This window comes from Opisthocomus hoazin, chromosome 31 (genome assembly GCF_030867145.1).
Source record: "Opisthocomus hoazin isolate bOpiHoa1 chromosome 31, bOpiHoa1.hap1, whole genome shotgun sequence".
Classification (NCBI taxonomy): domain Eukaryota; kingdom Metazoa; phylum Chordata; class Aves; order Opisthocomiformes; family Opisthocomidae; genus Opisthocomus; species Opisthocomus hoazin.
Window position 1 is genome coordinate 4,750,808 of NC_134444.1, and position 26,133 is coordinate 4,776,940.

Here is a 26,133-nt window from a genome sequence, read left to right on the forward strand (position 1 = left end):
TTTGAAGTTTGAGGTGGCAAGACAACCAAGCAGCTCCAGTGTCTGTGGCTCTGTTCGAGCAGTGGCATGGGCAGATGAGGCTGAGCAACAGCTTTCCAGGCTAGCCCCTTCTGGCTGCCAGCTATCTGCAGACGTTCGCACTTTCGGAGCAGGGCTGCGAAAGGAGCCTGGCTGGGACACCACCATTCCCAGCGTGCGTTTGAAGTTTGAGGTGGCAAGACAAGCAAGCAGCCCCATTCTCTGTGCCTCTGTGCGAACACTGCCATGGGCAGATGAGGCTGAGCAACAGCTTTCCAGGCTAGCCCCTTCTGCCTGCCAGCTATCTGCAGACGTTCGCACTTTCGGAGCAGGGCTGCGAAAGGAGCCTGGCTGGGACACCAACTTTCCCAGGCTACGTTTGAAGTCTGAGGTGGCAAAAAAAGCAAGCAGCCCCATTCTCTGTGCCTCTATGCGAGCACTGCCATGGGCAGATGAGGCTGAGCAACAGCTTTCCAGGCTAGCCCCTTCTGGCTGCCAGCTATCTGCAGACGTTCGCACTTTCGGAGCAGGGCTGCGAAAGGAGCCTGGCTGGGACACCAACTTTCCCAGGCTACGTTTGAAGTTTGAGGTGGCAAGACAAGCAAGCAGCCCCATTCTCTGTGCCTCTGTGCGAGCACTGCCATGGGCAGATGAGGCTGAGCAACAGCTTTCCAGGCTAGCCCCTTCTGGCTGCCAGCTATCTGCAGACGTTCGCATTTCAAGAGCAGGGCTGCGAAAGGAGCCTAGCAGGTACACCATCTATCCCAGGCTACGTTTGAAGTTTGAGGTGGCAAGACAAGCAAGCAGCCCCATTCTCTGTGCCTCTATGCGAACAGTGCCATGGGCAGATGAGGCTGAGCAACAGCTTTCCAGGATAGCCCTTTCTGGATGCCAGCTATCTGCAGACGTTCGCACTTTCGGAGCAGGGCTGTGATAGGAGCCTGGCAGGGACACCACCATTCCCAGCATGCGTTTGAAGTTTCAAGTGGCAAGATAAGCAAGCAGCCCCATTCTCTGTGCCTCTATGCGAACAGTGCCATGGGCAGATGAGGCTGAGCAACAGCTTTCCAGGCTAGCCCTTTCTGGATGCCAGCTATCTGCAGACGTTCGCACTTTCGGAGCAGGGCTGCGAAAGGAGCCTGGATTGGACACTAACTTTCCCAGGCTACGTTTGAAGTTTGAGGTGGCAAGACAAGCAAGCAGCCCCATTCTCTGTGCCTCTATGCGAACAGTGCCATGGGCAGATGAGGCTGAGCAACAGCTTTCCAGGCTAGCCCCTTCTGGCTGCCAGCTATCTGCAGACGTTCGCATCTTCGGGGCAGGGCTGCAAGCGAAGTCTGGCAGGCACCCCTACCATTCCCAGGCTACGTTTGAAGTTTGAGGTGGTAAGACAAGCAAGCAGCTTCAGTCTCTGAGCCTCTATTCGAGCAGTGCCATGGGCAGATGAGGCTGAGCAACAGCTTTCCAGGCTAGCACCTTCTGCCTGCCAGCTATCTGCAGACGTTCGCACTTTCGGAGCAGGGCTATGATAGGAGTCCGGCAGGGACACCAACTTTCCCAGCATGCGTTTGAAGTTTCAAGGCGCAAGATAAGCAAGCAGCCCCATTCTCTGTGCCTCTATGCGAGCACTGCCATGGGCAGATGAGGCTGAGCAACAGCTTTCCAGGCTAGCCCCTTCTGGCTGCCAGCTATCTGCAGACGTTCGCACTTTCGGAGCAGGGCTGTCATAGGAGCCTGGCAGGGACACCACCATTCCCAGCATGCGTTTGAAGTTTGAGGTGGCAAGACAAGAAATCAGCCCCATTCTCTGTGCCTCTATGCGAACAGTGCCATGGGCAGATGAGGCTGAGCAACAGCTTTCCAGAATAGCCCCTTCTGGCTGCCAGCTAGCTGCAGACGTTCGCATTTCAAGAGCAGGGCTGCGAAAGGAGCCTGGCAGGGACACCAACTTTCCCAGGCTACGTTTGAAGTTTGAGGTGGCAAGACAAGCAAGGAGCCCCATTCTCTGTGCCTCTGTGCGAGCAGTGCCATGGGCAGATGAGGCTGAGCAACAGCTTTCCAGGCTAGCCCCTTCTGCCTGCCAGCTATCTGCAGACGTTCGCACTTTCGGAGCAGGGCTGTGATAGGAGCCTGGCTGGGACACCACCATTCCCAGCACGCCTTTGAAGTTTGAGGTGGCAAGACAAGCAAGCAGCCCCATTCTCTGTGCCTCTGTGCGAGCAGTGCCATGGGCAGATGAGGCTGAGCAACAGCTTTCCAGGATAGCCCCTTCTGGCTGCCAGCTATCTGCAGACGTTCGCATTTCAAGAGCAGGGCTGCGAAAGGAGCCTGGCTGGGACATCAACCTTCCCAGGCTACGTTTGAAGTTTGAGACGGCAAGATAAGCAAGCAGCCCCATTCTCTGTGCCTCTGTGCGAACACTGCCGTGGGCAGATGAGGCTGAGCAACAGCTTTCCAGGCTAGCCCCTTCTGGCTGCCAGCTATCTGCAGACGTTCGCATTTCAAGAGCAGGGCTGCGAAAGGAGCCTGGCAGGGACACCACCTTTCCCAGCATGCGTTTGAAGTTTCAAGTGGCAAGATAAGCAAGCAGCCCCATTCTCTGTGCTTCTATGCGAACAGTGCCATGGGCAGATGAGGCTGAGCAACAGCTTTCCAGGCTAGCCCCTTCTGGCTGCCAGCTATCTGCAGACGTTCGCATTTGAAGAGCAGGGCTGCGAAAGGAGCCTGGCAGGGACACCAACTTTCCCAGGCTACGTTTGAAGTTTGAGGTGGCAAGACAAGCAAGCAGCCCCATTCTCTGTGCCTCTGTGCGAGCAGTGCCATGGGCAGATGAGGCTGAGCAACAGCTTTCCAGGCTAGCCCCTTCTGGCTGCCAGCTATCTGCAGACGTTCGCACTTTCGGAGCAGGGCTGTGATAGGAGCCTGGCAGGGACACCTCCATTCCCAGCATGCGTTTGAAGTTTCAAGTGGCAAGATAAGCAAGCAGCCCCATTCTCTGTGCCTCTATGCGAGCACTGCCATGGGCAGATGAGGCTGAGCAACAGCTTTCCAGGCTAGCCCCTTCTGGCTGACAGCTATCTGCAGACGTTCGCACTTTCGGAGCAGGGCTGTGATAGGAGCCTGGCAGGGACACCACCATTCCCAGCATGCGTTTGAAGTTTGACGTGGCAAGACAAGCAAGGAGCCCCATTCTCTGTGCCTCTGTGCGAGCACTGCCATGGGCAGATGAGGCTGAGCAACAGCTTTCCAGGATAGCCCCTTCTGGCTGCCAGCTATCTGCAGACGTTCGCATTTCAAGAGCAGGGCTGCGAAAGGAGCCTGGCTGGGACATCAACTTTCCCAGGCTACGTTTGAAGCTTGAGATGGCAAGATAAGCAAGCAGCCCCATTCTCTGTGCCTCTGTGCGAGCACTGCCATGGGCAGATGAGGCTGAGCAACAGCTTTCCAGGCTAGCCCCTTCTGGCTGCCAGCTATCTGCAGACGTTCGCACTTTCGGAGCAGGGCTATGATAGGAGTCCGGCAGGGACACCAACTTTCCCAGCATGCGTTTGAAGTTTCAAGTGGCAAGATAAGCAAGCAGCCCCATTCTCTGTGCCTCTGTGCGAGCACTGCCATGGGCAGATGAGGCTGAGCAACAGCTTTCCAGGCTAGCCCCTTCTGGCTGCCAGCTATCTGCAGACGTTCGCACTTTGTGAGCAGGGCTGCGAAAGGAGCCTGGCAGGGACACCAACTTTCCCAGGCTACGTTTGAAGTTTGAGGTGGCAAGAAAAGCAAGCAGCCCCATTCTCTGTGCCTCTGTGCGAGCACTGCCATGGGCAGATCAGGCTGAGCAACAGCTTTCCAGGCTAGCCCCTTCTGTCTGCCAGCTATCTGCAGACGTTCGCACTTTCGGAGCAGGGCCGTGATAGAAGCCTGACAGGGACACCTCCATTCCCAGCATGCGTTTGAAGTTTCAAGTGGCAAGACAAGCAAGCAGCCCCATTCTCTGTGCCTCTGTGCGAGCAGTGCCATGGGCAGATGAGGCTGAGCAACAGCTTTCCAGGGTAGTCCCTTCTGGCTGCCAGCTATCTGCAGACGTTCGCACTTTCGGAGCAGGGCTGTGATAGGAGCCTGGCAGGGACACCACCATTCCCAGCATGCGTTTGAAGTTTCAAGTGGCAAGACAAGCAAGCAGCCCCATTCTCTGTGCCTCTATGCGAACAGTGCCATGGGCAGATGAGGCTGAGCAACAGCTTTCCAGGATAGCCCCTTCTGGCTGCCAGCTATCTGCAGACGTTCGCATTTCAAGAGCAGGGCTGCGAAAGGAGCCTAGCAGGTACACCATCTTTCCCAGGCTAGGTTTGAAGTTTGAGGTGGCAAGAAAAGCAAGGAGCCCCATTCTCTGTGACTCTGTGCGAGCAGTGCCGTGGGCAGATGAGGCTGAGCAACAGCTTTCCAGGCTAGCCCCTTCTGGCTGCCAGCTATCTGCAGACGTTCGCATTTCAAGAGCAGGGCTGCGAAAGGAGCCTGGCAGGGACACCACCTTTCCCAGCATGCGTTTGAAGTTTCAAGTGGCAAGATAAGCAAGCAGCCCCATTCTCTGTGCCTCTATGCGAACAGTGCCATGGGCAGATGAGGCTGAGCAACAGCTTTCCAGGCTAGCCCCTTCTGCCTGCCAGCTAGCTGCAGACGTTCGCATTTGAAGAGCAGGGCTGCGAAAGGAGCCTGGCAGGGACACCAACTTTCCCAGGATACGTTAGAAGTTTGAGGTGGCAAGACAAGCAAGCAGCCCCATTCTCTGTGACTCTGTGCGAGCAGTGCCATGGGCAGATGAGGCTGAGCAACAGCTTTCCAGGCTAGCCCCTTCTGGCTGCCAGCTATCTGCAGACGTTTGCACTTTCGGAGCAGGGCTGTGATAGGAGCCTGGCTGGGACACCAACTTTCCTAGGCTACGTTTGAAGTTTGAGGTGGCAAGACAAGCAAGCAGCCCCATTCTCTGTGCCTCTTTTCGAGCAGTGCCATGAGCAGATGAGGCTGAGCAACAGCTTTCCAGGCTAGCCCCTTCTGCCTGCCAGCTATCTGCAGACGTTCGCACTTTCGGAGCAGGGCTGCGAAAGGAGCCTGGCAGGGACACCACCATTCCCAGCGTGCGTTTGAAGTTTCAAGTGGCAAGATAAGCAAGCAGCCCCATTCTCTGTGCCTCTATGCGAACAGTGCCATGGGCAGATGAGGCTGAGCAACAGCTTTCCAGGATAGCCCCTTCTGGCTGCCAGCTATCTGCAGACATTCGGATCTTCGGAGCAGGGCTGTGAAAGGAGCCTGGCAGGCACCCCCCCCATTCCCAGGCTACGTTTGAAGTTTGAGGTGGCAAGACAAGCAAGCAGCTTCAGTCTCTGTGCCTCCATTCGAGCAGTGCCATGGGCAGAAGAGGCTGAGCAACAGCTTTCCAGGATGGCCCCTTCTGCCTGCCAGCTATCTGCAGGCGTTCGCATCTTCGGAGAAGGGCTGCAAGTGGAGTCTGGCAAGCACCCCCTTTCCCAGGCTACGTTTGAAGTTTGAGGTGGCAAGACAACCAAGCAGCTCCAGTGTCTGTGGCTCTGTTCGAGCAGTGGCATGGGCAGATGAGGCTGAGCAACAGCTTTCCAGGCTAGCACCTTCTGGCTGCCAGCTATCTGCAGACGTTCGCACTTTCGGAGCAGTGCTGCGAAAGGAGCCTGGCTGGGACACCACCATTCCCAGCGTGCGTTTGAAGTTTGAGGTGGCAAGACAAGCAAGCAGCCCCATTCTCTGTGCCTCTGTGCGAACACTGCCATGGGCAGATGAGGCTGAGCAACAGCTTTCCAGGCTAGCCCCTTCTGCCTGCCAGCTATCTGCAGACGTTCGCACTTTCGGAGCAGGGCTGCGAAAGGAGCCTGGCTGGGACACCAACTTTCCCAGGCTACGTTTGAAGTTTGAGGTGGCAAGACAAGCAAGCAGCCCCATTCTCTGTGCCTCTATGCGAGCACTGCCATGGGCAGATGAGGCTGAGCAACAGCTTTCCAGGCTAGCCCCTTCTGGCTGCCAGCTATCTGCAGACGTTCGCACTTTCGGAGCAGGGCTGCGAAAGGAGCCTGGCTGGGACACCAACTTTCCCAGGCTACGTTTGAAGTTTCAAGTGGCAAGATAAGCAAGCAGCCCCATTCTCTGTGCCTCTATGCGAGCACTGCCATGGGCAGATGAGACTGAGCAACAGCTTTCCAGGCTAGCCCCTTCTGGCTGCCAGCTATCTGCAGACGTTCGCACTTTCGGAGCAGGGCTGCGAAAGGAGCCTGGCTGGGACACCAACTTTCCCAGGCTACGTTTGAAGTTTGAGGTGGCAAGACAAGCAAGCAGCCCCATTCTCTGTGCCTCTGTGCGAGCACTGCCATGGGCAGATGAGGCTGAGCAACAGCTTTCCAGGATAGCCCCTTCTGCCTGCCAGCTATCTGCAGACGTTCGCATTTCAAGAGCAGGGCTGCGAAAGGAGCCTAGCAGGTACACCATCTTTCCCAGGCTACGTTTGAAGTTTGAGGTGGCAAGACAAGCAAGCAGCCCCATTCTCTGTGCCTCTGTGCGAGCACTGCCATGGGCAGATGAGGCTGAGCAACAGCTTTCCAGGCTAGCCCCTTCTGGCTGCCAGCTATCTGCAGACGTTCGCATTTCAAGAGCAGGGCTGCGAAAGGAGCCTCGCAGGTACACCATCTATCCCAGGCTACGTTTGAAGTTTGAGGTGGCAAGACAAGCAAGCAGCCCCATTCTCTGTGCCTCTGTGCGAACAGTGGCATGGGCAGATGAGGCTGAGCAACAGCTTTCCAGGCTAGCCCCTTCTGGCTGCCAGCTATCTGCAGACGTTCGCATTTCAAGAGCAGGGCTGCGAAAGGAGCCTAGCAGGTACACCATCTTTCCCAGGCTACGTTTGAAGTTTGAGGTGGCAAGATAAGCAAGCAGCCCCATTCTCTGTGCCTCTGTGCGAGCAGTGCCATGGGCAGATGAGGCTGAGCAACAGCTTTCCAGGCTAGCCCCTTCTGGCTGCCAGCTATCTGCAGACGTTCGCACTTTCGGAGCAGGGCTGCGAAAGGAGCCTGGTTGGGACACCACCATTCCCAGGCTACGTTTGAAGTTTGAGGTGGCAAGACAAGCAAGCAGCCCCATTCTCTGTGCCTCTGTGCGAGCACTGCCATGGGCAGATGAGGCTGAGCAACAGCTTTCCAGGCTAGCCCCTTCTGGCTGCCAGCTATCTGCAGACGTTCGCATTTCAAGAGCAGGGCTGCGAAAGGAGCCTGGCAGGGACACCAACTTTCCCAGGCTACGTTTGAAGTTTGAGGTGGCAAGACAAGCAAGGAGCCCCATTCTCTGTGCCTCTGTGCGAGCACTGCCATGGGCAGATGAGGCTGAGCAACAGCTTTCCAGGCTAGCCCCTTCTGCCTGCCAGCTATCTGCAGACGTTCGCATTTCAAGAGCAGGGCTGCGAAAGGAGCCTGGCAGGGACATCAACTTTCCCAGGCTACGTTTGAAGTTTGAGGTGGCAAGATAAGCAAGCAGCCCCATTCTCTGTGCCTCTGTGCGAACACTGCCATGGGCAGATGAGGCTGAGCAACAGCTTTCCAGGCTAGCCCCTTCTGGCTGCCAGCTATCTGCAGACGTTCGCACTTTCGGAGCAGGGCCGTGATAGAAGCCTGACAGGGACACCTCCATTCCCAGCATGCGTTTGAAGTTTCAAGTGGCAAGATAAGCAAGCAGCCCCATTCTCTGTGCCTCTATGCGAGCAGTGCCATGGGCAGATGAGGCTGAGCAACAGCTTTTCAGGATAGCCCCTTCTGCCTGCCAGCTATCTGCAGACGTTCGCATTTCAAGAGCAGGGCTCTGATAGGAGTCTGGCAGGGACACCAACTTTCCCAGCATGCGTTTGACGTTTGAGGTGGCAAGACAAGCAAGCAGCCCCATTCTCTGTGCCTCTATGCGAACAGTGCCATGGGCAGATGAGGCTGAGCAACAGCTTTCCAGGCTAGCCCCTTCTGGCTGCCAGCTATCTGCAGACGTTCGCATTTCAAGAGCAGGGCTGTGATAGGAGCCTGGCAGGGACACCAACTTTCCCAGGCTACGTTTGAAGTTTGAGGTGGCAAGACAAGCAAGCAGCCCCATTCTCTGTGCCTCTGTGCGAGCAGTGCCATGGGCAGATGAGGCTGAGCAACAGCTTTCCAGGCTAGCCCCTTCTGCCTGCCAGCTAGCTGCAGACGTTCGCACTTTCGGAGCAGGGCTGCGAAAGGAGCCTGGCAGGGACACCACCATTCCCAGCATGCGTTAGAAGTTTCAAGTGGCAAGATAAGCAAGCAGCCCCATTCTCTGCCTCTGTGCGAGCAGTGCCATGGGCAGATGAGGCTGAGCAACAGCTTTCCAGGCTAGCCCCTTCTGGCTGCCAGCTATCTGCAGACGTTCGCACTTTCGGAGCAGGGCTGCGAAAGGAGCCTGGCTGGGACACCAACTTTCCCAGGCTACGTTTGAAGTTTGAGGTGGCAAGACAAGCAAGCAGCCCCATTCTCTGTGCCTCTATGCGAGCACTGCCATGGGCAGATGAGGCTGAGCAACAGCTTTCCAGGATAGCCCCTTCTGGCTGCCAGCTATCTGCAGACGTTCGCACTTTCGGAGCAGGGCCGCGAAAGGAGCCTGGCAGGGACACCACCATTCCCAGCATGCGTTTGAAGTTTCAAGTGGCAAGATAAGCAAGCAGCCCCATTCTCTGTGCCTCTATGCGAACAGTGCCATGGGCAGATGAGGCTGAGCAACAGCTTTCCAGGCTAGTCCCTTCTGGCTGCCAGCTATCTGCAGACGTTCGCATTTCCAGAGCAGGGCTGCGAAAGGAGCCTGGCTGGGACATCAACTTTCCCAGGCTACGTTTGAAGTTTGAGATGGCAAGATAAGCAAGCAGCCCCATTCTCTGTGCCTCTGTGCGAGCAGTGCCATGGGCAGATGAGGCTGAGCAACAGCTTTCCAGGCTAGCCCCTTCTGGCTGCCAGCTATCTGCAGACGTTCGCATTTCAAGAGCAGGGCTGCGAAAGGAGCCTGGCAGGGACACCAACTTTCCCAGGCTACGTTTGAAGTTTGACGTGGCAAGACAAGCAAGCAGCCCCATTCTCTGTACCTCTGTGCGAACACTGCCATGGGCAGATGAGGCTGAGCAACAGATTTCCAGGCTAGCCCCTTCTGGCTGACAGCTATCTGCAGACGTTCGCATTTCAAGAGCAGGGCTGCGAAAGGAGCCTGGCAGGGACACCAACTTTCCCAGGCTACGTTTGAAGTTTGACGTGGCAAGACAAGCAAGCAGCCCCATTCTCTGTGCCTCTGTGCGAGCAGTGCCATGGGCAGATGAGGCTGAGCAACAGCTTTCCAGGCTAGCCCCTTCTAGCTGCCAGCTATCTGCAGACGTTCGCACTTTCGGAGCAGGGCTGCTAAAGGAGCCTGGCAGGGACACCACCATTCGCAGCATGCGTTTGAAGTTTCAAGTGGCAAGATAAGCAAGCAGCCCCATTCTCTGTGCCTCTATGCGAGCACTGCCATGGGCAGATGAGGCTGAGCAACAGCTTTCCAGGCTAGCCCCTTCTGGCTGCCAGCTATCTGCAGACGTTCGCACTTTCGGAGCAGGGCTGTGATAGGAGCCTGGCAGGGACATCAACTTTCCCAGGCTACGTTTGAAGTTTGAGGTGGCAAGATAAGCAAGCAGCCCCATTCTCTGTGCCTCTGTGCGAACACTGCCATGGGCAGATGACGCTGAGCAACAGCTTTCCAGGCTAGCCCCTTCTGGCTGCCAGCTATCTGCAGATGTTCGCACTTTCGGAGCAGGGCCGTGATAGAAGCCTGACAGGGACACCTCCATTCCCAGCATGCGTTTGAAGTTTAAAGTGGCAAGATAAGCAAGCAGCCCCATTCTCTGTGCCTCTAGGCGAGCAGTGCCATGGGCAGATGAGGCTGAGCAACAGCTTTTCAGGATAGCCCCTTCTGCCTGCCAGCTATCTGCAGACGTTCGCATTTCAAGAGCAGGGCTCTGATAGGAGTCTGGCAGGGACACCAACTTTCCCAGCATGCGTTTGACGTTTGAGGTGGCAAGACAAGCAAGCAGCCCCATTCTCTGTGCCTCTATGCGAACAGTGCCATGGGCAGATGAGGCTGAGCAACAGCTTTCCAGGCTAGCCCCTTCTGGCTGCCAGCTATCTGCAGACGTTCGCACTTTCGGAGCAGGGCTGCGAAAGGAGCCTGGCAGGGACACCAACTTTCCCAGGCTACGTTTGAAGTTTGAGGTGGCAAGACAAGCAAGCAGCCCCATTCTCTGTGCCTCTGTGCGAGCAGTGCCATGGGCAGATGAGGCTGAGCAACAGCTTTCCAGGCTAGCCCCTTCTGCCTGCCAGCTAGCTGCAGACGTTCGCACTTTCGGAGCAGGGCTGCGAAAGGAGCCTGGCAGGGACACCACCATTCCCAGCATGCGTTTGAAGTTTCAAGTGGCAAGATAAGCAAGCAGCCCCATTCTCTGTGCCTCTATGCGAACAGTGCCATGGGCAGATGAGGCTGAGCAACAGCTTTCCAGGATAGCCCCTTCTGGCTGCCAGCTATCTGCAGACGTTCGCATTTCAAGAGCAGGGCTGCGAAAGGAGCCTGGCAGGGACATCAACTTTCCCAGCATGCGTTTGAAGTTTGAGGTGGCAAGATAAGCAAGCAGCCCCATTCTCTGTGCCTCTGTGCGAACACTGCCGTGGGCAGATGAGGCTGAGCAACAGCTTTCCAGGCTAGCCCCTTCTGGCTGCCAGCTATCTGCAGACGTTCGCATTTCAAGAGCAGGGCTGCGAAAGGAGCCTGGCAGGGACACCACCTTTCCCAGCATGCGTTTGAAGTTTCAAGTGGCAAGACAAGCAAGCAGCCCCATTCTCTGTGCCTCTATGCGAACAGTGCCATGGGCAGATGAGGCTGAGCAACAGCTTTCCAGGCTAGCCCCTTCTGGCTGCCAGCTATCTGCAGACGTTCGCACTTTCGGAGCAGGGCTGCGAAAGGAGCCTGGCTGGGACACCAACTTTCCCAGGCTACGTTTGAAGTTTGAGGTGGCAAGACAAGCAAGCAGCCCCATTCTCTGTGCCTCTATGCGAGCAGTGCCATGGGCAGATGAGGCTGAGCAACAGCTTTCCAGGCTAGTCCCTTCTGGCTGCCAGCTATCTGCAGACGTTCGCACTTTCGGAGCAGGGCTGCGAAAGGAGCCTGGCAGGGACACCACCATTCCCAGCATGCGTTTGAAGTTTCAAGTGGCAAGACAAGCAAGCAGCCCCATTCTCTGTGCCTCTATGCGAACAGTGCCATGGGCAGATGAGGCTGAGCAACAGCTTTCCAGGATAGCCCCTTCTGGCTGCCAGCTATCTGCAGACGTTCGCATTTCAAGAGCAGGGCTGCGAAAGGAGCCTGGCTGGGACATCAACTTTCCCAGGCTACGTTTGAAGTTTGAGGTGGCAAGATAAGCAAGCAGCCCCATTCTCTGTGCCTCTGTGCGAACACTGCCATGGGCAGATGAGGCTGAGCAACAGCTTTCCAGGCTAGCCCCTTCTGGCTGCCAGCTATCTGCAGACGTTCGCACTTTCGGAGCAGGGCCGTGATAGAAGCCTGACAGGGACACCTCCATTCCCAGCATGCGTTTGAAGTTTAAAGTGGCAAGATAAGCAAGCAGCCCCATTCTCTGTGCCTCTATGCGAACAGTGCCATGGGCAGATGAGGCTGAGCAACAGCTTTCCAGGCTAGCCCCTTCTGCCTGCCAGCTATCTGCAGACGTTCGCATTTCAAGAGCAGGGCTGCGAAAGGAGCCTGGCTGGGACATCAACTTTCCCAGGCTACGTTTGAAGTTTGAGATGGCAAGATAAGCAAGCAGCCCCATTCTCTGTGCCTCTGTGCGAACACTGCCGTGGGCAGATGAGGCTGAGCAACAGCTTTCCAGGCTAGCCCCTTCTGGCTGCCAGCTATCTGCAGACGTTCGCATTTCAAGAGCAGGGCTGCGAAAGGAGCCTGGCAGGGACACCACCTTTCCCAGCATGCGTTTGAAGTTTCAAGTGGCAAGATAAGCAAGCAGCCCCATTCTCTGTGCCTCTATGCGAACAGTGCCATGGGCAGATGAGGCTGAGCAACAGCTTTCCAGGCTAGCCCCTTCTGCCGGCCAGCTATCTGCAGACGTTCGCATTTCAAGAGCAGGGCTGCGAAAGGAGTCTGGCAGGGACACCAACTTTCCCAGGCTACGTTTGAAGTTTGAGGTGGCAAGACAAGCAAGCAGCCCCATTCTCTGTGCCTCTATGCGAGCAGTGCCATGGGCAGATGAGGCTGAGCAACAGCTTTCCAGGCTAGTCCCTTCTGGCTGCCAGCTATCTGCAGACGTTCGCACTTTCGGAGCAGGGCTGCGAAAGGAGCCTGGCAGGGACACCACCATTCCCAGCATGCGTTTGAAGTTTCAAGTGGCAAGACAAGCAAGCAGCCCCATTCTCTGTGCCTCTATGCGAACAGTGCCATGGGCAGATGAGGCTGAGCAACAGCTTTCCAGGATAGCCCCTTCTGGCTGCCAGCTATCTGCAGACGTTCGCATTTCAAGAGCAGGGCTGCGAAAGGAGCCTGGCTGGGACATCAACTTTCCCAGGCTACGTTTGAAGTTTGAGGTGGCAAGATAAGCAAGCAGCCCCATTCTCTGTGCCTCTGTGCGAACACTGCCATGGGCAGATGAGGCTGAGCAACAGCTTTCCAGGCTAGCCCCTTCTGGCTGCCAGCTATCTGCAGACGTTCGCATTTCAAGAGCAGGGCTGCGAAAGGAGCCTGGCAGGGACACCACCTTTCCCAGCATGCGTTTGAAGTTTCAAGTGGCAAGATAAGCAAGCAGCCCCATTCTCTGTGCCTCTATGCGAACAGTGCCATGGGCAGATGAGGCTGAGCAACAGCTTTCCAGGCTAGCCCCTTCTGCCGGCCAGCTATCTGCAGACGTTCGCATTTCAAGAGCAGGGCTGCGAAAGGAGTCTGGCAGGGACACCAACTTTCCCAGGCTACGTTTGAAGTTTGAGGTGGCAAGACAAGCAAGCAGCCCCATTCTCTGTGCCTCTGTGCGAGCAGTGCCATGGGCAGATGAGGCTGAGCAACAGCTTTCCAGGATAGCCCCTTCTGGCTGCCAGCTATCTGCAGACGTTCGCACTTTCGGAGCAGGGCCGTGATAGAAGCCTGACAGGGACACCTCCATTCCCAGCATGCGTTTGAAGTTTCAAGTGGCAAGATAAGCAAGCAGCCCCATTCTCTGTGCCTCTATGCGAGCAGTGCCATGGGCAGATGAGGCTGAGCAACAGCTTTTCAGGATAGCCCCTTCTGCCTGCCAGCTATCTGCAGACGTTCGCATTTCAAGAGCAGGGCTCTGATAGGAGTCTGGCAGGGACACCAACTTTCCCAGGCTACGTTTGAAGTTTGAGATGGCAAGATAAGCAAGCAGCCCCATTCTCTGTGCCTCTGTGCGAACACTGCCGTGGGCAGATGAGGCTGAGCAACAGCTTTCCAGGCTAGCCCCTTCTGGCTGCCAGCTATCTGCAGACGTTCGCATTTCAAGAGCAGGGCTGCGAAAGGAGCCTGGCAGGGACACCACCTTTCCCAGCATGCGTTTGAAGTTTCAAGTGGCAAGATAAGCAAGCAGCCCCATTCTCTGTGCCTCTATGCGAACAGTGCCATGGGCAGATGAGGCTGAGCAACAGCTTTCCAGGCTAGCCCCTTCTGCCGGCCAGCTATCTGCAGACGTTCGCATTTCAAGAGCAGGGCTGCGAAAGGAGTCTGGCAGGGACACCAACTTTCCCAGGCTACGTTTGAAGTTTGAGGTGGCAAGACAAGCAAGCAGCCCCATTCTCTGTGCCTCTGTGCGAGCAGTGCCATGGGCAGATGAGGCTGAGCAACAGCTTTCCAGGATAGCCCCTTCTGGCTGCCAGCTATCTGCAGACGTTCGCACTTTCGGAGCAGGGCCGTGATAGAAGCCTGACAGGGACACCTCCATTCCCAGCATGCGTTTGAAGTTTCAAGTGGCAAGATAAGCAAGCAGCCCCATTCTCTGTGCCTCTATGCGAGCAGTGCCATGGGCAGATGAGGCTGAGCAACAGCTTTTCAGGATAGCCCCTTCTGCCTGCCAGCTATCTGCAGACGTTCGCATTTCAAGAGCAGGGCTCTGATAGGAGTCTGGCAGGGACACCAACTTTCCCAGCATGCGTTTGACGTTTGAGGTGGCAAGACAAGCAAGCAGCCCCATTCTCTGTGCCTCTATGCGAACAGTGCCATGGGCAGATGAGGCTGAGCAACAGCTTTCCAGGCTAGCCCCTTCTGCCGGCCAGCTATCTGCAGACGTTCGCATTTCAAGAGCAGGGCTGCGAAAGGAGCCTGGCAGGGACACCAACTTTCCCAGGCTACGTTTGAAGTTTGAGGTGGCAAGACAAGCAAGCAGCCCCATTCTCTGTGCCTCTGTGCGAGCAGTGCCATGGGCAGATGAGGCTGAGCAACAGCTTTCCAGGCTAGCCCCTTCTGCCTGCCAGCTAGCTGCAGACGTTCGCACTTTCGGAGCAGGGCTGCGAAAGGAGCCTGGCTGGGACACCAACTTTCCCAGGCTACGTTTGAAGTTTGAGGTGGCAAGACAAGCAAGCAGCCCCATTCTCTGTGCCTCTGTGCGAACAGTGCCATGGGCAGATGAGGCTGAGCAACAGCTTTCCAGGCTAGTCCCTTCTGGCTGCCAGCTATCTGCAGACGTTCGCACTTTCGGAGCAGGGCTGCGAAAGGAGCCTGGCAGGGACATCACCATTCCCAGCATGCGTTTGAAGTTTCAAGTGGAAGATAAGCAAGCAGCCCCATTCTCTGTGCCTCTATGCGAGCACTGCCATGGGCAGATGAGGCTGAGCAACAGCTTTCCAGGATAGCCCCTTCTGACTGCCAGCTATCTGCAGACGTTCGCATTTCAAGAGCAGGGCTGCGAAAGGAGCCTGGCTGGGACATCAACTTTCCCAGGCTACGTTTGAAGTTTCAGATGGCAAGATAAGCAAGCAGCCCCATTCTCTGTGCCTCTATGCGAACAGTGCCATGGGCAGATGAGGCTGAGCAACAGCTTTCCAGGCTAGCCCCTTCTGGCTGCCAGCTATCTGCAGACGTTCGCATTTCCAGAGCAGGGCTGCGAAAGGAGCCTGGCTGGGACATCAACTTTCCCAGGCTACGTTTGAAGTTTGAGATGGCAAGATAAGCAAGCAGCCCCATTCTCTGTGCCTCTGTGCGAGCAGTGCCATGGGCAGATGAGGCTGAGCAACAGCTTTCCAGGCTAGCCCCTTCTGGCTGCCAGCTATCTGCAGACGTTCGCATTTCAAGAGCAGGGCTGCGAAAGGAGCCTGGCAGGGACACCAACTTTCCCAGGCTACGTTTGAAGTTTGACGTGGCAAGACAAGCAAGCAGCCCCATTCTCTGTACCTCTGTGCGAACACTGCCATGGGCAGATGAGGCTGAGCAACAGCTTTCCAGGCTAGCCCCTTCTGGCTGACAGCTATCTGCAGACGTTCGCACTTTCGGAGCAGGGCTGTGATAGGAGCCTGGCTGGGACACCAACTTTCCTAGGCTACGTTTGAAGTTTGAGGTGGCAAGACAAGCAAGCAGCCCCATTCTCTGTGCCTCTGTGCGAGCAGTGCCATGGGCAGATGAGGCTGAGCAACAGCTTTCCAGGCTAGCCCCTTCTGCCTGCCAGCTATCTGCAGACGTTCGCATTTCAAGAGCAGGGCTCTGATAGGAGCCTGGCAGGGACACCAACTTTCCCAGGCTACGTTTGAAGTTTGAGGTGGCAAGACAAGCAAGCAGCCCCATTCTCTGTGCCTCTGTGCGAGCAGTGCCATGGGCAGATGAGGCTGAGCAACAGCTTTCCAGGCTAGCCCCTTCTGCCTGCCAGCTAGCTGCAGACGTTCGCACTTTCGGAGCAGGGCTGCGAAAGGAGCCTGGCAGGGACACCACCATTCCCAGCATGCGTTTGAAGTTTCAAGTGGCAAGATAAGCAAGCAGCCCCATTCTCTGTGCCTCTATGCGAACAGTGCCATGGGCAGATGAGGCTGAGCAACAGCTTTCCAGGATAGCCCCTTCTGCCTGCCAGCTATCTGCAGACGTTCGCATTTCAAGAGCAGGGCTGCGAAAGGAGCCTGGCTGGGACATCAACTTTCCCAGGCTACGTTTGAAGTTTGAGGTGGCAAGATAAGCAAGCAGCCCCATTCTCTGTGCCTCTATGCGAGCAGTGCCATGGGCAGATGAGGCTGAGCAACAGCTTTCCAGGATAGCCCCTTCTGGCTGCCAGCTATCTGCAGACGTTCGCATTTCAAGAGCAGGGCTGCGAAAGGAGCCTGGCTGGGACATCAACTTTCCCAGGCTACGTTTGAAGTTTGAGGTGGCAAGACAAGCAAGCAGCCCCATTCTCTGTGCCTCTATGCGAACAGTGCCATGGGCAGATGAGGCTGAGCAACAGCTTTCCAGGCTAGCCCCTTCTGGCTGCCAGCTATCTGCAGACGTTCGCACTTTCGGAGCAGGGCTGCGAAAGGAGCCTGGCTGGGACACCAACTTTCCCAGGCTACGTTTGAAGTTTGAGGTGGCAAGACAAGCAAGCAGCCCCATTCTCTGTGCCTCTATGCGAGCAGTGCCATGGGCAGATGAGGCTGAGCAACAGCTTTCCAGGCTAGTCCCTTCTGGCTGCCAGCTATCTGCAGACGTTCGCACTTTCGGAGCAGGGCTGCGAAAGGAGCCTGGCAGGGACACCACCATTCCCAGCATGCGTTTGAAGTTTCAAGTGGCAAGACAAGCAAGCAGCCCCATTCTCTGTGCCTCTATGCGAACAGTGCCATGGGCAGATGAGGCTGAGCAACAGCTTTCCAGGATAGCCCCTTCTGCCTGCCAGCTATCTGCAGACGTTCGCATTTCAAGAGCAGGGCTGCGAAAGGAGCCTGGCTGGGACATCAACTTTCCCAGGCTACGTTTGAAGTTTGAGGTGGCAAGATAAGCAAGCAGCCCCATTCTCTGTGCCTCTGTGCGAACACTGCCATGGGCAGATGAGGCTGAGCAACAGCTTTCCAGGCTAGCCCCTTCTGACTGCCAGCTATCTGCAGACGTTCGCACTTTCGGAGCAGGGCCGTGATAGAAGCCTGACAGGGACACCTCCATTCCCAGCATGCGTTTGAAGTTTCAAGTGGCAAGATAAGCAAGCAGCCCCATTCTCTGTGCCTCTATGCGAACAGTGCCATGGGCAGATGAGGCTGAGCAACAGCTTTCCAGGCTAGCCCCTTCTGCCTGCCAGCTATCTGCAGACGTTCGCATTTCAAGAGCAGGGCTGCGAAAGGAGCCTGGCTGGGACATCAACTTTCCCAGGCTACGTTTGAAGTTTGAGATGGCAAGATAAGCAAGCAGCCCCATTCTCTGTGCCTCTGTGCGAACACTGCCGTGGGCAGATGAGGCTGAGCAACAGCTTTCCAGGCTAGCCCCTTCTGGCTGCCAGCTATCTGCAGACGTTCGCATTTCAAGAGCAGGGCTGCGAAAGGAGCCTGGCAGGGACACCACCTTTCCCAGCATGCGTTTGAAGTTTCAAGTGGCAAGATAAGCAAGCAGCCCCATTCTCTGTGCCTCTATGCGAACAGTGCCATGGGCAGATGAGGCTGAGCAACAGCTTTCCAGGCTAGCCCCTTCTGCCTGCCAGCTATCTGCAGACGTTCGCATTTCAAGAGCAGGGCTGTGATAGGAGTCTGGCAGGGACACCAACTTTCCCAGGCTACGTTTGAAGTTTGAGGTGGCAAGACAAGCAAGCAGCCCCATTCTCTGTGCCTCTGTGCGAGCAGTGCCATGGGCAGATGAGGCTGAGCAACAGCTTTCCAGGCTAGCCCCTTCTGGCTGCCAGCTATCTGCAGACGTTCGCACTTTCGGAGCAGGGCTGTGATAGGAGCCTGGCAGGGACACCACCATTCCCAGCATGCGTTTGAAGTTTCAAGTGGCAAGACAAGCAAGCAGCCCCATTCTCTGTGCCTCTGTGCGAGCAGTGCCATGGGCAGATGAGGCTGAGCAACAGCTTTCCAGGCTAGCCCCTTCTGCCTGCCAGCTATCTGCAGACGTTCGCACTTTCGGAGCAGGGCTGCGAAAGGAGCCTGGCTGGGACACCATCTTTCCCAGGCTACGTTTGAAGTTTGAGGTGGCAAGACAAGCAAGCAGCCCCATTCTCTGTGCCTCTGTGTGAGCACTGCCATGGGCAGATGAGGCTGAGCAACAGCTTTCCAGGCTAGCCCCTTCTGCCTGCCAGCTATCTGCAGACGTTCGCATTTCAAGAGCAGGGCCGTGATAGAAGCCTGACAGGGACACCTCCATTCCCAGCATGCGTTTGAAGTTTCAAGTGGCAAGATAAGCAAGCAGCCCCATTCTCTGTGCCTCTATGCGAGCAGTGCCATGGGCAGATGAGGCTGAGCAACAGCTTTCCAGGCTAGCCCCTTCTGGCTGCCAGCTATCTGCAGACGTTCGCACTTTCGGAGCAGGGCTGTGATAGGAGCCTGGCAGGGACATCAACTTTCCCAGGCTACGTTTGAAGTTTGAGGTGGCAAGATAAGCAAGCAGCCCCATTCTCTGTGCCTCTGTGCGAACACTGCCATGGGCAGATGAGGCTGAGCAACAGCTTTCCAGGCTAGCCCCTTCTGGCTGCCAGCTATCTGCAGACGTTCGCACTTTCGGAGCAGGGCCGTGATAGAAGCCTGACAGGGACACCTCCATTCCCAGCATGCGTTTGAAGTTTCAAGTGGCAAGATAAGCAAGCAGCCCCATTCTCTGTGCCTCTATGCGAACAGTGCCATGGGCAGATGAGGCTGAGCAACAGCTTTCCAGGCTAGCCCCTTCTGCCTGCCAGCTATCTGCAGACGTTCGCATTTCAAGAGCAGGGCTGCGAAAGGAGCCTGGCTGGGACACCACCTTTCCCAGGCTACGTTTGAAGTTTGAGGTGGCAAGATAAGCAAGCAGCCCCATTCTCTGTGCCTCTGTGTGAACACTGCCATGGGCAGATGAGGCTGAGCAACAGCTTTCCAGGCTAGCCCCTTCTGGCTGCCAGCTATCTGCAGACGTTCGCATTTCAAGAGCAGGGCTGCGAAAGGAGCCTGGCAGGGACACCAACTTTCCCAGGCTACGTTTGAAGTTTGAGGTGGCAAGACAAGCAAGCAGCCCCATTCTCTGTGCCTCTGTGCGAGCAGTGCCATGGGCAGATGAGGCTGAGCAACAGCTTTCCAGGCTAGCCCCTTCTGGCTGCCAGCTATCTGCAGACGTTCGCATTTCAAGAGCAGGGCTGCGAAAGGAGCCTGGCAGGGACACCAACTTTCCCAGGCTACGTTTGAAGTTTGAGGTGGCAAGACAAGCAAGCAGCCCCATTCTCTGTGCCTCTGTGCGAGCAGTGCCATGGGCAGATGAGGCTGAGCAACAGCTTTCCAGGCTAGCCCCTTCTGCCTGCCAGCTATCTGCAGACGTTCGCACTTTCGGAGCAGGGCTGTGATAGGAGCCTGGCAGGGACACCAACTTTCCCAGGCTACGTTTGAAGTTTCAAGTGGCAAGATAAGCAAGCAGCCCCATTCTCTGTGCCTCTATGCGAGCACTGCCATGGGCAGATGAGCCTGAGAAACAGCTTTCCAGGCTAGCCCCTTCTGTCTGCCAGCTATCTGCAGACGTTCGCACTTTCGGAGCAGGGCTGTGATAGGAGCCTGGCAGGGACACCTCCATTCCCAGCATGCGTTTGAAGTTTCAAGTGGCAAGATAAGCAAGCAGCCCCATTCTCTGTGCCTCTATGCGAGCACTGCCATGGGCAGATGAGGCTGAGCAACAGCTTTCCAGGCTAGCCCCTTCTGGCTGCCAGCTATCTGCAGACGTTCGCACTTTCGGAGTAGGGCTGTGATAGGAGCCTGGCTGGGACACCAACTTTCCTAGGCTACGTTTGAAGTTTGAGGTGGCAAGACAAGCAAGCAGCCCCATTCTCTGTGCCTCTGTGCGAGCACTGCCATGGGCAGATGAGGCTGAGCAACAGCTTTCCAGGCTAGCCCCTTCTGGCTGCCAGCTATCTGCAGACATTCGCACTTTCGGAGCAGGGCTATGATAGGAGTCCGGCAGGGACACCAACTTTCCCAGCATGCGTTTGAAGTTTCAAGTGGCAAGATAAGCAAGCAGCCTCATTCTCTGTGCCTCTATGAGAGCACTGCCATGGGCAGATGAGGCTGAGCAACAGCTTTCCAGGCTAGCCCCTTCTGGCTGCCAGCTATCTGCAGACGTTCGCACTTTCGGAGCAGGGCTGTGATAGGAGCCTGGCTGGGACACCACCATTCCCAGCACGCGTTTGAAGTTTGAGGTGGCAAGATAAGCAAGCAGCCCCAATCTCTGTGCCTCTGTGCGAACAGTGCCATGGGCAGATGAGGCTGAGCAACAGCTTTCCAGGATAGCCCCTTCTGGCTGCCAGCTATCTGCAGACGTTCGCATTTCAAGAGCAGGGCTGCGAAAGGAGCCTGGCTGGGACATCAACTTTCCCAGGCTACGTTTGAAGTTTGAGACGGCAAGATAAGCAAGCAGCCCCATTCTCTGTGCCTCTGTGCGAACACTGCCGTGGGCAGATGAGGCTGAGCAACAGCTTTCCAGGCTAGCCCCTTCTGGCTGCCAGCTATCTGCAGACGTTCGCATTTCAAGAGCAGGGCTGCGAAAGGAGCCTGGCAGGGACACCACCTTTCCCAGCATGCGTTTGAAGTTTCAAGTGGCAAGATAAGCAAGCAGCCCCATTCTCTGTGCCTCTATGCGAGCACTGCCATGGGCAGATGAGGCTGAGCAACAGCTTTCCAGGCTAGCCCCTTCTGGCTGCCAGCTATCTGCAGACGTTCGCACTTTCGGAGTAGGGCTGTGATAGGAGCCTGGCTGGGACACCAACTTTCCTAGGCTACGTTTGAAGTTTGAGGTGGCAAGACAAGCAAGCAGCCCCATTCTCTGTGCCTCTGTGCGAGCAGTGCCATGGGCAGATGAGGCTGAGCAACAGCTTTCCAGGCTAGCCCCTTCTGCCTGCCAGCTATCTGCAGACGTTCGCACTTTCGGAGCAGGGCTGTGATAGGAGCCTGGCAGGGACACCTCCATTCTCAGCATGCGTTTGAAGTTTCAAGTGGCAAGATAAGCAAGCAGCCCCATTCTCTGTGCCTCTATGCGAGCACTGCCATGGGCAGATGAGGCTGAGCAACAGCTTTCCAGGATAGCCCCTTCTGGCTGCCAGCTATCTGCAGACGTTCGCACTTTCGGAGTAGGGCTGTGATAGGAGCCTGGCTGGGACACCAACTTTCCTAGGCTACGTTTGAAGTTTGAGGTGGCAAGATAAGCAAGCAGCCCCATTCTCTGTGCCTCTGTGCGAACACTGCCATGGGCAGATGAGGCTGAGCAACAGCTTTCCAGGATAGCCCCTTCTGCCTGCCAGCTATCTGCAGACGTTCGCACTTTCGGAGCAGGGCTGCGAAAGGAGCCTGGCTGGGACACCAACTTTCCCAGGCTACGTTTGAAGTTTGAGGTGGCAAGACAAGCAAGCAGCCCCATTCTCTGTGCCTCTATGCGAGCAGTGCCATGGGCAGATGAGGCTGAGCAACAGCTTTCCAGGCTAGTCCCTTCTGCCTGCCAGCTATCTGCAGACGTTCGCACTTTCGGAGCAGGGCTGCGAAAGGAGCCTGGCAGGGACACCACCATTCCCAGCATGCGTTTGAAGTTTCAAGTGGCAAGATAAGCAAGCAGCCCCATTCTCTGTGCCTCTATGCGAACAGTGCCATGGGCAGATGAGGCTGAGCAACAGCTTTCCAGGCTAGCCCCTTCTGGCTGCCAGCTATCTGCAGACGTTCGCATTTCAAGAGCAGGGCTGCGAAAGGAGCCTGGCTGGGACACCACCTTTCCCAGGCTACGTTTGAAGTTTGAGGTGGCAAGATAAGCAAGCAGCCCCATTCTCTGTGCCTCTGTGCGAACACTGCCATGGGCAGATGAGGCTGAGCAACAGCTTTCCAGGCTAGCCCCTTCTGGCTGCCAGCTATCTGCAGACGTTCGCACTTTCGGAGCAGGGCCGTGATAGAAGCCTGACAGGGACACCTCCATTCCCAGCATGCGTTTGAAGTTTAAAGTGGCAAGATAAGCAAGCAGCCCCATTCTCTGTGCCTCTATGCGAACAGTGCCATGGGCAGATGAGGCTGAGCAACAGCTTTCCAGGCTAGCCCCTTCTGGCTGCCAGCTATCTGCAGACGTTCGCACTTTTGGAGCAGGGCCGCGAAAGGAGCCTGGCAGGGACACCACCATTCCCAGCATGCGTTTGAAGTTTCAAGTGGCAAGATAAGCAAGCAGCCCCATTCTCTGTGCCTCTATGCGAACAGTGCCATGGGCAGATGAGGCTGAGCAACAGCTTTCCAGGCTAGCCCCTTCTGGCTGCCAGCTATCTGCAGACGTTCGCATTTCAAGAGCAGGGCTGCGAAAGGAGCCTGGCAGGGACACCAACTTTCCCAGGCTACGTTTGAAGTTTGAGGTGGCAAGACAAGCAAGCAGCCCCATTCTCTGTGCCTCTGTGCGAGCAGTGCCATGGGCAGATGAGGCTGAGCAACAGCTTTCCAGGCTAGCCCCTTCTGGCTGCCAGCTATCTGCAGACGTTCGCACTTTCGGAGCAGGGCTGTGATAGGAGCCTGGCAGGGACACCACCATTCCCAGCATGCGTTTGAAGTTTCAAGTGGCAAGATAAGCAAGCAGCCCCATTCTCTGTGCCTCTATGCGAGCACTGCCATGGGCAGATGAGGCTGAGCAACAGCTTTCCAGGCTAGCCCCTTCTGGCTGCCAGCTATCTGCAGACGTTCGCACTTTCGGAGCAGGGCTGTGATAGGAGCCTGGCAGGGACACCTCCATTCCCAGCATGCGTTTGAAGTTTCAAGTGGCAAGATAAGCAAGCAGCCCCATTCTCTGTGCCTCTATGCGAGCACTGCCATGGGCAGATGAGGCTGAGCAACAGCTTTCCAGGCTAGCCCCTTCTGGCTGCCAGCTATCTGCAGACGTTCGCACTTTCGGAGTAGGGCTGTGATAGGAGCCTGGCTGGGACACCAACTTTCCTAGGATACGTTTGAAGTTTGAGGTGGCAAGACAAGCAAGCAGCCCCATTCTCTGTGCCTCTGTGCGAGCACTGCCATGGGCAGATGAGGCTGAGCAACAGCTTTCCAGGCTAGCCCCTTCTGGCTGCCAGCTATCTGCAGACGTTCGCACTTTCGGAGCAGGGCTATGATAGGAGTCCGGCAGGGACACCATCTTTCCCAGCATGCGTTTGAAGTTTCAAGTGGCAAGATAAGCAAGCAGCCTCATTCTCTGTGCCTCTAGGCGAGCACTGCCATGGGCAGATGAGGCTGAGCAACAGCTTTCCAGGCTAGCCCCTTCTGGCTGCCAGCTATCTGCAGACGTTCGCACTTTCGGAGCAGGGCTGTGATAGGAGCCTGGCTGGGACACCACCATTCCCAGCACGCGTTTGAAGTTTGAGGTGGCAAGACAAGCAAGCAGCCCCATTCTCTGTGCCTCTGTGCGAGCAGTGCCATGGGCAGATGAGGCTGAGCAACAGCTTTCCAGGATAGCCCCTTCTGGGTGCCAGCTATCTGCAGACGTTCGCATTTCAAGAGCAGGGCTGCGAAAGGAGCCTGGCTGGGACATCAACTTTCCCAGGCTACGTTTGAAGTTTGAGACGGCAAGATAAGCAAGCAGCCCCATTCTCTGTGCCTCTGTGCGAACACTGCCGTGGGCAGATGAGGCTGAGCAACAGCTTTCCAGGCTAGCCCCTTCTGGCTGCCAGCTATCTGCAGACGTTCGCATTTCAAGAGCAGGGCTGCGAAAGGAGCCTGGCAGGGACACCAACTTTCCCAGCATGCGTTTGAAGTTTCAAGTGGCAAGATAAGCAAGCAGCCCCATTCTCTGTGCCTCTATGCGAGCACTGCCATGGGCAGATGAGGCTGAGCAACAGCTTTCCAGGATAGCCCCTTCTGCCTGCCAGCTATCTGCAGACGTTCGCACTTTCGGAGTAGGGCTGTGATAGGAGCCTGGCTGGGACACCAACTTTCCTAGGCTACGTTTGAAGTTTGAGGTGGCAAGATAAGCAAGCAGCCCCATTCTCTGTGCCTCTGTGCGAACACTGCCATGGGCAGATGACGCTGAGCAACAGCTTTCCAGGCTAGCCCCTTCTGCCTGCCAGCTATCTGCAGACGTTCGCACTTTCGGAGCAGGGCTGTGATAGGAGCCTGGCAGGGACACCACCATTCCCAGCATGCGTTTGAAGTTTCAAGTGGCAAGATAAGCAAGCAGCCCCATTCTCTGTGCCTCTATGCGAGCAGTGCCATGGGCAGATGAGGCTGAGCAACAGCTTTTCAGGATAGCCCCTTCTGCCTGCCAGCTATCTGCAGACGTTCGCATTTCAAGAGCAGGGCTCTGATAGGAGTCTGGCAGGGACACCAACTTTTCCAGCATGCGTTTGACGTTTGAGGTGGCAAGACAAGCAAGCAGCCCCATTCTCTGTGCCTCTATGCGAACAGTGCCATGGGCAGATGAGGCTGAGCAACAGCTTTCCAGGCTAGCCCCTTCTGGCTGCCAGCTATCTGCAGACGTTCGCATTTGAAGAGCAGGGCTGCGAAAGGAGCCTGGCAGGGACACCAACTTTCCCAGGCTACGTTTGAAGTTTGAGACGGCAAGACAAGCAAGCAGCCCCATTCTCTGTGCCTCTGTGCGAGCAGTGCCATGGGCAGATGAGGCTGAGCAACAGCTTTCCAGGCTAGCCCCTTCTGGCTGCCAGCTATCTGCAGACGTTCGCACTTTCGGAGCAGGGCTGCGAAAGGAGCCTGGCTGGGACACCAACTTTCCCAGGCTACGTTTGAAGTTTGAGGTGGCAAGACAAGCAAGCAGCCCCATTCTCTGTGCCTCTATGCGAGCAGTGCCATGGGCAGATGAGGCTGAGCAACAGCTTTCCAGGCTAGTCCCTTCTGGCTGCCAGCTATCTGCAGACGTTCGCACTTTTGGAGCAGGGCTGCGAAAGGAGCCTGGCAGGGACACCACCATTCCCAGCATGCGTTTGAAGTTTCAAGTGGCAAGATAAGCAAGCAGCCCCATTCTCTGTGCCTCTATGCGAACAGTGCCATGGGCAGATGAGGCTGAGCAACAGCTTTCCAGGCTAGCCCCTTCTGGCTGCCAGCTATCTGCAGACGTTCGCATTTCAAGAGCAGGGCTGCGAAAGGAGCCTGGCTGGGACATCAACTTTCCCAGGCTACGTTTGAAGTTTGAGGTGGCAAGACAAGCAAGCAGCCCCATTCTCTGTGCCTCTGTGCGAACACTGCCATGGGCAGATGAGGCTGAGCAACAGCTTTCCAGGCTAGCCACTTCTGGCTGCCAGCTATCTGCAGACGTTCGCACTTTCGGAGCAGGGCCGTGATAGAAGCCTGACAGGGACACCTCCATTCCCAGCATGCGTTTGAAGTTTAAAGTGGCAAGATAAGCAAGCAGCCCCATTCTCTGTGCCTCTATGCGAACAGTGCCATGGGCAGATGAGGTTGAGCAACAGCTTTCCAGGCTAGCCCCTTCTGGCTGCCAGCTATCTGCAGACGTTCGCACTTTCGGAGCAGGGCCGCGAAAGGAGCCTGGCAGGGACACCACCATTCCCAGCATGCGTTTGAAGTTTCAAGTGGCAACATAAGCAAGCAGCCCCATTCTCTGTGCCTCTATGCGAACAGTGCCATGGGCAGATGAGGCTGAGCAACAGCTTTCCAGGCTAGCCCCTTCTGCCTGCCAGCTATCTGCAGACGTTCGCATTTCAAGAGCAGGGCTGCGAAAGGAGCCTGGCTGGGACATCAACTTTCCCAGGCTACGTTTGAAGTTTGAGATGGCAAGACAAGCAAGCAGCCCCATTCTCTGTGCCTCTGTGCGAACACTGCCGTGGGCAGATGAGGCTGAGCAACAGCTTTCCAGGCTAGCCCCTTCTGCCGGCCAGCTATCTGCAGACGTTCGCATTTCAAGAGCAGGGCTGCGAAAGGAGCCTGGCAGGGACACCAACTTTCCCAGGCTACG